We start from the raw sequence: 12,282 nt of genomic DNA, 5'->3' as shown, positions 1-12,282 counted from the left end.
GGGATTGAGCGTGTTGTGGCGTATGCAAGCAGAGGACTAAGAGGTTCAGAAAAGAATGACAAAAACTATAGTGCGTTCAAGTTGGAGCTGCTTGCATTAAAGTGGGCGATCACAGAAAAATTTAGAGAATACCTTATGTATTCAAAGTTTACTGTGATTACTGACCATAACCCACTACGGTACCTCTACTCTGCTAATCTTGGTGCAGTTGAACAGCGCTGGGTAGCGCAGCTGGCCGAGTACGACTTTGAAGTATGCTACAAACCTGGCCGACACAACACGAATGCCGATGCCCTGTCAAGGATCCCTCTAGGGAAGAACCAGAAAAGGATGATGATGGTAAGGATTTCATCCGGCTAGAGCTGATGAAGTGAGAGCATGCTTGTGGCCAGGCAAGAGGATTGACCAAGAGGAACCCGAAAGTAAAGCTGTGGTGCAAGCAACAATAAGAGGAGAAATAAACGGGTATAGCTGGAGCGAGATAGGAAAGCAGCAGAGGAACGATCCCGTGATCTGCCCCATTTATAAAGCAGTATCCGAGAACAAGAGACCAAGTAGAATGGATCACAGTTGTATGGAGCCAAAACTGAAGAAGTTTGCCAGAGAATTTGACCGTCTTAAGCTGCGTCACGGAGTGCTGTTCAGACGCATCCTGGACCCTAGGGATGGAGAGGAGATCTGGCAGGTGGTTGTTCCCGAGCCTCTACAGCGTGAAGTGTATGAGGGACAACATGAACACGGAGGTCATTTCGGAGAGAGAAGTACATTAACTCGAATGAGACGAAGTTATTACTGGCCTACAATGTCTGCGGATGTTCCATGCTGGATAAAGCAGTGCAAGAGATGTACACTGGCCAAAGATGTTTTCCCCAGACTTCGAGCCCCTATGACATGCAGTAATGTCTCAGCTCCGTTAGAGGTCCTAGCCATGGATTATACGCAGCTTGAGCAGTCTTCTGGAGGATATGAAAATGTGCTCGTTCTTACCGATATGTTTACCAGATTCACAGTCGCTGTTCCTACCAGGAATCAGACAGCAAACACAACAGCCAAAGCCCTGCTCAAGCACTGGTTTGTTTATTATGGCTGTCCGGCTCGCCTGCATTCTGACCAGGGCAGGTGTTTTGAGGCCAACGTGATCAAAGAGCTTTGTAGAATCTATGGTATAGGAAAAAGTCGTACAAGCCCATACCATCCACAGGGAAACTCTCAATGTGAGAGATTTAATCGTACCATGCACGACTTGTTAAGAACCTTGCCTCCAGAGAAGAAGAGATTGGAAGACTCACCTTCCAGAGCTGGTAATGGCTTACAACAGTCACGTCCATTCATCTACTGGTTATTCTCCGTTCTATTTAATGTTCGGAAGGGATGCACGTTTACCAATGGATGTTCTTGGAGAAAAGGATCTAGAAGAGGATGAGGTTGATAACCTGGACGACTGGGTGAAGGGTCATCATGCAAGACTGAAGACGGCTGTGGAGGTTGCAAATGCAGCATCTCAAGAGGCTTCCAGAAGGAGAAAGAGGATTTATGACCGCAAGTCATTTGGAGCTCTTGTGAGGCCTGGAGATCGGGTGCTACTGCGCAATCACAAACACAGGGGTAGAAATAAAATTCAGGATAAATGGGAAGGCACACCATACATAGTGTTAAAGCAAAACCATGCAGACATACCTGTGTTTACGATCAAACCAGAAAAAGGGGGTCCTACAAAGGTTGTACACAGAGATCAGCTTCGGCACTGTTCGTTCCCCTCACCCACGACACCGCGTACATGCCGGCGCAGTGTAAGGGACAATACAGAGACAGACACAGACTTTGTCTGTTTTCCCGAAGCTCCACAACACTCCACTTACCATGCACATACAAGGTTGGGTCAAGGGGAGTCACATGAAGTAGGGCGGGGTGACAGCAGTGAGAATCAGAATGTAATGGTTGAATCAGAGTTGAGAGTACAAGATGATTCAGATGATGCTGATGTCTCAGAATCTGAAAGAGAAAGTATTCCTGAGCTTAGACGCTCTCAGAGGCAAAACAAGGGTATCTTACCTGTGAAGTACAGAAGTGACTATGTTGTAAAATAAGAGTTCAGAGTCTTCTATAACTTCGGGTAATAACATATCAAGTTATTCGTTTATAATGTCATGTTTTTTGTAACATGTTGTTTTGTGTTTCAGAGATGAATCCGCCAGAGATGTCAATGGAGTGGCAGGGTTTAGCAGGGGGGAATGTAACGGGTATATTATTTTGAAAGGAGCTTATTTTTTGGATACTTTTATTTTGGCGAGCGGTCCGCTTTTTGGACGTGCTGTGAGTGCAGCAGAGGAAGACGAGGAAGAGCGCGTTGTATGAGTGTGTCACACACAGAAGTGAGTGCAGTGTCGTGATCGAGAAGCTCGTTCGATAAAGTTGCTTCAACGGAAGATTATCGGGGCTTGAGTCGAATAAAGGACGACAGCACTAAGTGAGAGTGTGAACAGTGACCCACGTTTCGTAGTGAAGAAGAGTTTTTCCAGTTTCGTTCTCGTGGTATGTGCTGGCTGTTAGAGTGACGCAGTAACATATCGTGAAGGCCACGGAAGCTGTGAGTACGTTTAAAGTGCAAACCCGCTTTATTTTTGTCATCAAGAGATTCTTTTACACAACTTTTGCTGTATTTTGCACTTCCGTGTTTTGGTTGAAAAGCATCGCCAAGAGCTAACAGTTTAACGGGACTGTTCACGTGTAATTAAGTTTCCGCACGTGTCAGAGCACGTGAGACCGAGATCGCTGTATAATGCAGTTAATGCAGAGACTTAACCTTTCCGCCGATTCAAGTTAGAAGATTGTGTTACTACCCTGCCATCCAAGTGACATCTTAGTTTGATTCATCTTCAGTCTGGTCCTGGTTGAGACAGTTTATCTGTGGGACATTTTATACAAAGTTGAGTGAATTTTTGAACTTGCACACTTAAACTACGTGATCTCCAGTTTATTTCAACGCACCCAACGTCCAGACAACGCACTCTAATTCATCGTTCTCTGAACTGGTACTTTCCTAATTTTTCCGTTTTCTTCAGTGACTGAACTGATAAACCGCGAACTGTAGTAATTCAAGTGGACTAAGGAACTTGAGTAAACCTTTGAAGGACGTTTCATACAAGTGCTCATTCTGAAATTTAATTTTGTATGCTTTGTTTTTTGGTTGTTGTTTTCAAATGTGATTTGTTTGAAGGTGATCATTTGAAAAGGAGAGAATTTGTGGGTTTACAAATTGACAAATTGCAAGTGATCTCATTTTGAAGCTTCTTAAGAGATTTGTTATACCACAAGTGAAAGGTCAACTGTTGTGTTGAAAGTGTTAGTGTGAATTCAAAAGATAACACACATACTGTAAATTCTTTTATTTTCTTTTATTTAATCCTTTACTCAAACAGAAGAAATAATTAATCATAAGAACAAGGAATCTAAAAGAATAAACTCTGTTTAATTCCGTTTTGCACTTATTTACAGTGTACCTTTTTGTTGAAAGCTGCTAGGGAGTGGGGAGTCTCGCACTTTATTAGATCTGGGGAGGGAGGAGCATATCACACTGTGTTCTCACATATAGTTTCACTTCAGGAAGCCACCGTGTAACAGTACCATACCTGAAGCCTACCCTTGTCAATCAGTAGTGTTCTAGCACAATAAGGTAAGAAACCACATACACACGCTAGTGTGTAGCGAGACTAAAAAGTTTGGGGAGCGGGGACCAAGATCCTTTCGTTATCCAAACTTCCAGGGCAGCCGTAATCCATTTCCCCTACACGACGGGCTAAATACACCCCATTACATCATTATTAATGAAACTGTACTGTCTAAAATAAAAGTTATGACTGCTGGATATACTAAAATCATTACTGCTCAGCACTTCACTATAATGTAAATACATTCGCCCCGTGTTTTCTAGTGCGTCACGCAGCTTTGCCACACAGATTTTGATAATTGGACAGCTAAATAAAATGTGCGGTGCACCAAAGAAATAGACTAAAAGGGTAATGTGGCTGCAGATCCGAGGTACATACATATTTCTGCAATAAGCACCTAATAATTGCCATAGAGAATCTATGCCGACACAGAAGTTCATTTGTTTGTCTGGTTGTTTGATGAGAGAGAGACGACATGCAGGAGTTGCAATAAACACTAACAGCGGAGGACTCTTATTCTGTTACACAGTAATGAAGACGACATGATGATGGCCCCGTTTCATTTTTGGCATGACCAATCAGTGAAAAGGGGCGTTTAATTCCCTCCCACATGTGGAAATCGAACATTCAAGCTATTTATCCATAGAGTGGTGGAACTATGATGTCACTTTGTAGGCAAAACCCGGAAGCGAGTGCATTTTAGCACTTCTGGTTCCATCGTCGCAGAGTCAATGGGTTTTTTGAATGGGATTTTGGTTAAATCCCTTAAATAAGTTCCGTGGTTCACACAGGCTCAAGATAATTTCACGTTTTATTCTACGACATGAAACACACCAGTTACACCCCACTAATGATTTTTTTAAACTGTTATGTTTCTTAAAAAAGACGGTTGCTAAATGGGACTACAGGCGCTGTCGGAGACAGTAAACGTCATCACGCCAAACAGTTTATCAATTTACAGTATTTTCCATTTGTAGTAGAATTTGTAATTCAATTAATTGTAGAATAACCAATGAATAGTTTCCCGCATTTTATATTGTTCGACAATGTTTTTTTGCTTTCCCCCGAAATGCAACACATGTCTTCGGATGGAAGATGCTCCTTTTATCGCTTTCCTACTGATAACAGAGACTCTGAGTTCAGACCATAAGGTAAACTCATATTACGATTATTACATGTAAACACCACATTTACCGGCTTTACGTGGTGAAAGTGAAACTTTAATGATGCATAGTGCTTATTGCCACATTAAAATTAAATGTTTATGGCCACATGAAGCTGTTAGAAAGCATATAGATTGAGGATTTCCTAGAAGCAAGGATAAAATAACATTTTGTGTGACCACCCTAACAAAATGATAGCTGAAATATGGTACTTTGTTCACTAAAATAAGTTTAATCTTACCATATCCAAAAACTCGCTCACTATGCTGTTATTTAATAGATTAAATGCACTAGAATTTCATTGAATAGTACGTGGGGATACGTTTTTAATTAAAACATTCATATTAATCAAGGATTTATTGACTTTTAATGCACCTTATTTCGAAATGTACAGGAATACGTGGTTTCAAATGTCCTTTAGTTAAGATTATTTCATTTATTCACTATACTATTTATTACTAATGTCTCATTTCAGTTTTAGTTTGGCTCCAGTTTTGTATTTATTCCAGTTTATATGAAACGGTTCATGTAGCATGGATTAAAATTCATCCACAGAGTAAATCCTTTTCACTGAACATGTTAAAAATTAGTTTGAAACAGTAGTCGGGAGCGCGGTGCTGGTGACGTTGAAGGCGAGCGACCGTGGTGTAGTTCGTTTATAGCCTAAGTTTAGCTTTTTAGTTCTGCCGCTTTTATTTAGGCTTCAAAATTAGTCAATGTTATATTATTTTGTGAAGATTATCTTGATGGACAAAACGTGTAAGTTTCATGAACTATGATTGAACACAGAGCTTATTTTTTGACATAATCCAAAAGCCTATGGAAAAATCCTATTGGCTTTTTGTAAAGGGAAACAGTTTCATGCTAACAGCCGATCCGCCTACAAAGTGACGTCATAGTTCCCCCACTCTATTTTCTACCCCTGAATGTAAAAGCGGAAAATCAAGGCGATTTCTTGTTTTTTTCATTTTTTTGAGAAAACGAAAAATGAAAATGGTGCCGTTTACTCATGTTTCTGTTTTCAATATTTAATAAAAAAAAAAACGAATGAACGGACCTATAACTGACATAGCTATGCTTGTGTTTTATTTCTCACAGTAGTCTGTAAGTTAATCAATCAATCAGTAAAATCAATATTTTTTTATCCATTTATTTATTTAAAGATTAAGGCCCAAATCACTGGCAATGGAGGAAGATGCTGAATTCCTGCCACAGTTTTCCATTAGTGAGGAGGTGGCACATGCTGAACTCAGCAAAAACATGTTGAAAATGCCCTATAAACCTATTTATCAACACAACTTTTTATTTAGGTTTTTATGAAGCAGCACAAACAAATGAAATAAACTATTCAATTGTGCGAAAACATATACTATACGTTTTGAGGATTAGGTTCTGTCCAGTGTATATTATTTATGTTTTTTAATGGTTCTCAGTGACCAATTCCCACTAAACATTAAATGTTTGCCCCTTTTTTCTTGTATCTCATACTAAATTGTTTCAGAAATGAAAGCAAAACCTTACATAAAACAAAGGCAACCTTAATAAACACAATATACAGTTTTTGAAAGATATTGTTGATTATAAGCAAAAAAAGAGATCTAATACCATCTGGGTCTGTATGAAAATGTATTTGCACCTGTAACTACTAATTTCCAAATCTTTGAAAATGCATCCATAATCGGATTCAGTTGGGCTCGACGCAACCAGGGCTGATTATTGCCAACCTTGTTTAATTAAATCAACACTTTAAACAACTTTTTATACAGCTTAATAGGTCTTATCAAGTAACACACTGTGACGAAAGTGAAAGAAATTTCAGAAATTATTAGGAAGAAGGTGATTGAAATTCATAAATTTGGGAAGGGTTACAAAGCTATTTCAAATGTTTTTGGACTCCAAAGAACCACAGTGGGAGCTATCATCTCCAAGTGGAAAAAAAAGAAGAAAAAAATGAATTTTTTTTTTCTTTGAAATGCCTCTTGGACAGCTATTTCAGTCATGCAAGTACAGTTCTCATCTCTTTGAATAGGGAAACATCAAATTCTCCAAAGCTTTTCACCAAGCTAATAGTTAAATTTCATATTTGAAATCACCAATGAAATCTGACAACAAATTGTGTTTCTTATGGTCAAATAATGTAGCCAGTGCGCATGTGCTGTCCTAAGTGTGTGTCTCAGGGCACAGACTCTTTCTATAGCACTGAACTGAAACAGTTCTGCAAAGAAGAGTGGACCAAAATTACAACACAGCACTATGAAAGAATTATCTCCAGTTATTTGGTTGCACTCATTGCTGATAAATCAGATAAAAATCAGATTGTACTTTTAAGGGGGCAATTAGTTTTTCACCTCACCTTGGATAACCACAGTGAAGGGTTTTGAGAGCCTCAGTGACCCTTAGAGCTGCGTTGGTTGGAGCTTAAACTCCTGGTAGGGTGTCCTTAGGCAAATTGGTCCCAGGTAAGAGGCCAGATAAAAAGTGATCCTCCTAATCTCCTATGGTACAAAGGAGACAGGACACTGAGACCCTGCCTTGAAGTGGAATAACAGGGACATCTGGCCCATGGGGCCCCTTTTGGCTCAGCCTGAAAAATAACATGCAGTCATCTCTTTGTGGGATCACCACCTGTAAGGAGAAATGTAGGGGACAGGTTACAGGCTAGAAGGACCACAGCCGCACTGGTCAGGGAAGCAAAAACTTGGGTATGAGTGGAGATTGGGGAAGCCATGAAGAAGGACTTTTGGTTGGCCTCAAAGAGGTTCTGGCAAACCATCAGACAGTTGAGGTGGGAAAGAATGGACTGGTCCAGGCTTTTATAAGTCAGGATGAGGATTGATGACTTTGCTTGCCAATGTGGTCTGGAGGTGGAAAGAACATTTTGAGAATCTTCTGAACCTGGAGGACATGCCCTCACAAGCTGAGGCAGGGTTGGATGACTGGAGGAATTATAGCCAATTTCCTTGAGGAAGTCACTGATGGAGTTAAAAGCTGTGACATCATGAGACTCTGGACGATCAGCTGAGATGTGACGAGACTCTGGATGATCAGCTGTGACGTGACAAGACTCTGGATGATCAGCTGAGACATGACGAGACTCATGAAGATTAGCAGTGACTTGACTTGACTGATGAAGATCAACTGTGACTTGACTTGACTGGACTCATGAAGATCAACTACAACTTGACTTGACTCATGAAGATTAACTGTGACGTGACTGAGCGTTGTTATGGCCACCATTTTGTGAATGGGCTCCATTATCGCTGCCATTATGTGAGTGCGCTCCGGTGCGGCCGCCATCTTACGAGCGGACACGATGTCGCATTCCTCCGCGACACCCACAGTGAAAGCTGAACCGGCAGTCCACAAAACATAATCCAAAAAACTACTCAGTGATGAATGCGGACCCTCGTGAATTAGATTTCAGCAGTTGATTAACACCCTCACAGAAAAAGTCTATCAAAACACAGTCCGGCAGATCAGAATAATAAGCAATGTTCAAATACTCCTGAATATAGTCCTCGAGCGATCGTGTGCCCTGTTCAACGGCTAATAACAGTCTTGCACCTGGCAAGTCTCCACTTGAAAAGCCGCTGGATCCTTGTGTGGCCGAGTATTATGTAACAGGGCGAATGAGATGTGAGACATGCAGATCCATATGCAAAGCTTTATTCAAAGGCGTGGTCATAAAACAGGCAAGGTTCTGACAATGGCAAACAGGTATATTGAGGGCAAGACAAAGAATAATCCAAAACGGGTGTGAGTCAGTCGACAGCGAACGATATCCAGAGGGCTAGTCAAGAGGGATAATCCAATAACATGAGCAAAGTCAAGGCAGCAAGGCAAAGGGTTAATCCAAGATACACAGGCAAGAATCAGGTAACAGGCGAACACTAGACTAGACTAGACACTATGAACTAGACACTTGGGCAGAAAACTGGCTTCGTAATGCAGCTATCAATAGGTGAGCGATAAACGCTAAACAATACTCGGCGTTGAATGGTTATTTGAGACTGATCTTTATAGTGTGTATATTTGGCTGCAGGTGTAAACGTAATCAGTGAAATGGAGCATGGGAAATGTAGTCCGGAGTGACATGTAACAGTCTTTGTAATGTGAGAGTTAATATAATGGGAAGGCAACCTCTGGTGGCAAGCGGACGGAAGTCAACGGACAGGATTCGTGACAACTATTGTTGGTGAAGTTTTATTTGATGCCACAAGTAGTGCAGAAATGACATACAACATTATTATTATTATTATTATTTTATTTTTCATTTTAGTGCATAGCATCATGGCAAACATAGCAACATCTACTCAAAGAATAGTAATACTGATATAATGTGATTGGTTCAATAGCCTTGAGAAAATCTACTGACACTCCATCTCTTAATCTGGAAGAGTGCACTTACATGAAGAGTGCACTTAGTCACAGAAAGGACAGTTTTTCCAGAAGTGGAAATGGACAGTCTTATATTACACTAGCAGCGCTCTACTATAGGTCCTTGTTTGGCCCTTATCATGTGTCTCAAAGTGGAGTTGAGAGCAGGGTAACATTCACAGGCCCCCTCACAAAACTAGCACTATAGAGGAACAGTGATGTGTCAGACATAATGGTACTTTATATCACACTGAGTGTTTTCATTTATCACAGGTCTCCAAAGAATACTATGGTATAAGCATGTCAAAATGTACATGGCTATATCAAGGTCCTTTCTGTATGTCCCTGCTACTAAAAAAAAAAAAGCATGTTGTCACAGAAAAGTGAATGTATTGGCAGTGAGTCCATCAGTTTTTTGCAGTGTAGCAGGCACAAGACACACTTGATTTCATACTGACACGAGAAACTGGCATCAGATTGCCAGCCAGCATCCACATCGGACAGTGGCATTGCTTTAAGATGTTTTCAATATTTTAGTGAATAAAAATTTCAATTATATTTATGTGGGGGAAAAAACAAAACATACATACTGTACATCAATCAATCAGTCAGTCAGTCAGTCAGTCAGTCAGCCAATCATTAGATACGTGGACCTAGAGAAGAACTAGATACTGGGCCAGTGCAGCCAGTACCCCTGAGTATATGACCATCGGTGGCCTCCAGCTGAGAGGTCTGCAATGCCCAGACATTTGGAAATAAGCAACTGCAGATGTGAAACTGAGATAGACAGAGACATTTGATTTGGAGAATCTTAATATTTTGAAGCAGATAGACCTTTTTCTGAATGCGGAAGTCTCCCCCGATTAGAACGGTGCTTTACATTTCCGGTTTCTAGTCACATTTACATATTTTCAGAGCAGATAATATAATGTGAAACCTATGAAAGTCATTTTAAAAAATCATGTGGTGCTATTGTTTCATCACTTTACAGTGTCGCAATGACCGTCTTTTTGCAGTAAAGGACCAGTCATAGTTCAATGAATGGGAAGATGACATGAAGCGACGCGAGGCTAAGCTGCATTGAAAACAGATGAGTGCACATACAGCTCCCGATCGGGGTGAAGTTCATGGGATTTTGTACACAGAATGATAAGAGCAATCATTATTTTAACATATATTATTATTTCACACTCAGTATTTTAACTTAAGTGCTGCAAGCCATGTATACAGTGCCTGACAAGACAGATTTTCTGATACGCAAAACAAGTACTTTAAAGGAATTCCTTAGCTTACTGCCGTTACTGTGGCAGCCAACAACAGCACAGCAACCCTCCGCACATTTTGATATGTAGTTATATTGAAAAAGTTTCAATTCAGTCTATCTTTTTTTTACACCGTTTTAACAGATTTCTATGGAACTCGAGAGCACCCGAACGGAAATTAGAATCCATCATGGCGCCGCTCATCGGTTATTCAGGAAAAAGGTGTATATAACTCACTATTAAATCATGTTTATAAAGCTGCAAATAGTCAAAATAGCAACAAATATACAACAAGCTGACAATACATAAGGTAATTTGTACTATATAGCAAATCTCAGCTGAGTGGTCGTTTACAGTATCTTGTCACAAAACGTATCTGATGCATCAAATATACATACATACAATGTTTATGTCACATTTGTGTACACCTCATTCTGGTTTGACTATAAGAGTAAGTCCAGTGAACAATAAGTCTCAATGCTACAGCATACAATTACATTCAAGAGAATAATGTGCTTCCAGTTTGTTGAAACAGTTTGGGGACCTTTTCTGTTTAAAAATGACAATACCCCTGTACACAAAGCAAGATTCATATCAGAAATGGTGAAGAAACAGTGAGTCAGGAACAAACTTTCAGCATCAGTGCTTGACCTCTCTGACGCTCATGCATGTGTCTTATTGAACATTTAATTTCAAAAGCATGGCAACAAGCATTAATCCCCCAATTTGTTGCTATAACAGCCTACAGTACACTCTTCTTGTAAAACTTTCCAATAAATATTGGAACATGGAAGCAGGGATTTGCTTCCATTACACAAGATCATCAATATCTATGTTTCCATCCAAAGTTGTGAATTTAACTTATGTGCAAAATTGGAATATCACATAAAACATTTGTGATTAAAGCACTGTTTCCATCCAGCAAGATAAAGAGAACAAAATCGTTACTTTCTGATAAACTGCCATCAAATATCACTAAGAAAAGTAATTTGCTGCAGTGGTAGAAACAACTGTGGGGCTTTTTCATATATGAAAAAAAAAAAAATTACTTGCACCTGCATGCAGATGAAATGCAATGGTCATGTTATCTTGCATTTTCAGACATTGATTAACTGGTTCAGATGTGTTTGATGATGGTTGGAGTTAAACTTTGCAGGATAGTGGGTCTCCAGGAGCAGGGTTAAAGATCTCTGGGGTATGGCTCACAATAAATACTCAACTTTATCCCAAATGTATTCATGGAGTTCATGTCTGGGCTTGCAGGCCAGTCAAGTTTTTTCCCAGACTGAGTAAAAAATGTATTTGTAGACCTCACTTTGTGTGCAGGGGCAGTATTATTCCTGCAATGAAAGATCCTCCCACCAACAATTGGTGTAGGATTCACTTTGAAACTATTTTCACTTATAAATTGCTAGTAAATTTAACAAATAATTACAAAGAAATGGCAAGTGACACATTGAATTAAATATTAAATTTTGAATAAGCAAGACTAAAATAATATTTTCTTGTAAAACGTACTCTAATAATTGTTGTTTTATTTACTACTTCAAAAAGCATTCTTACAGTGTAGCATCAAAGTAAAGAGCCCGATATACTTCAAACGAAGTTTATTTTCGTCCTTCGTTTGGGGGCAAAAATAAGTTAGAAAAGGCTGAACAACGGTATACTGTTTTCGAACATTCCAACACCCCCGCGTTGCTGGAGGCGGGGTGTACATTAATGTAAACACAACCCTAAACACAACAATGATGCAATGACGAAATGTATCTAGGTGTGAGACGGGTACCGTCAGAATAATTATAGACAAAAGAA

This window comes from Onychostoma macrolepis, chromosome 20 (genome assembly GCF_012432095.1).
Source record: "Onychostoma macrolepis isolate SWU-2019 chromosome 20, ASM1243209v1, whole genome shotgun sequence".
Lineage (NCBI taxonomy): Eukaryota > Metazoa > Chordata > Actinopteri > Cypriniformes > Cyprinidae > Onychostoma > Onychostoma macrolepis.
This window is presented reverse-complemented; position numbering follows the sequence as displayed.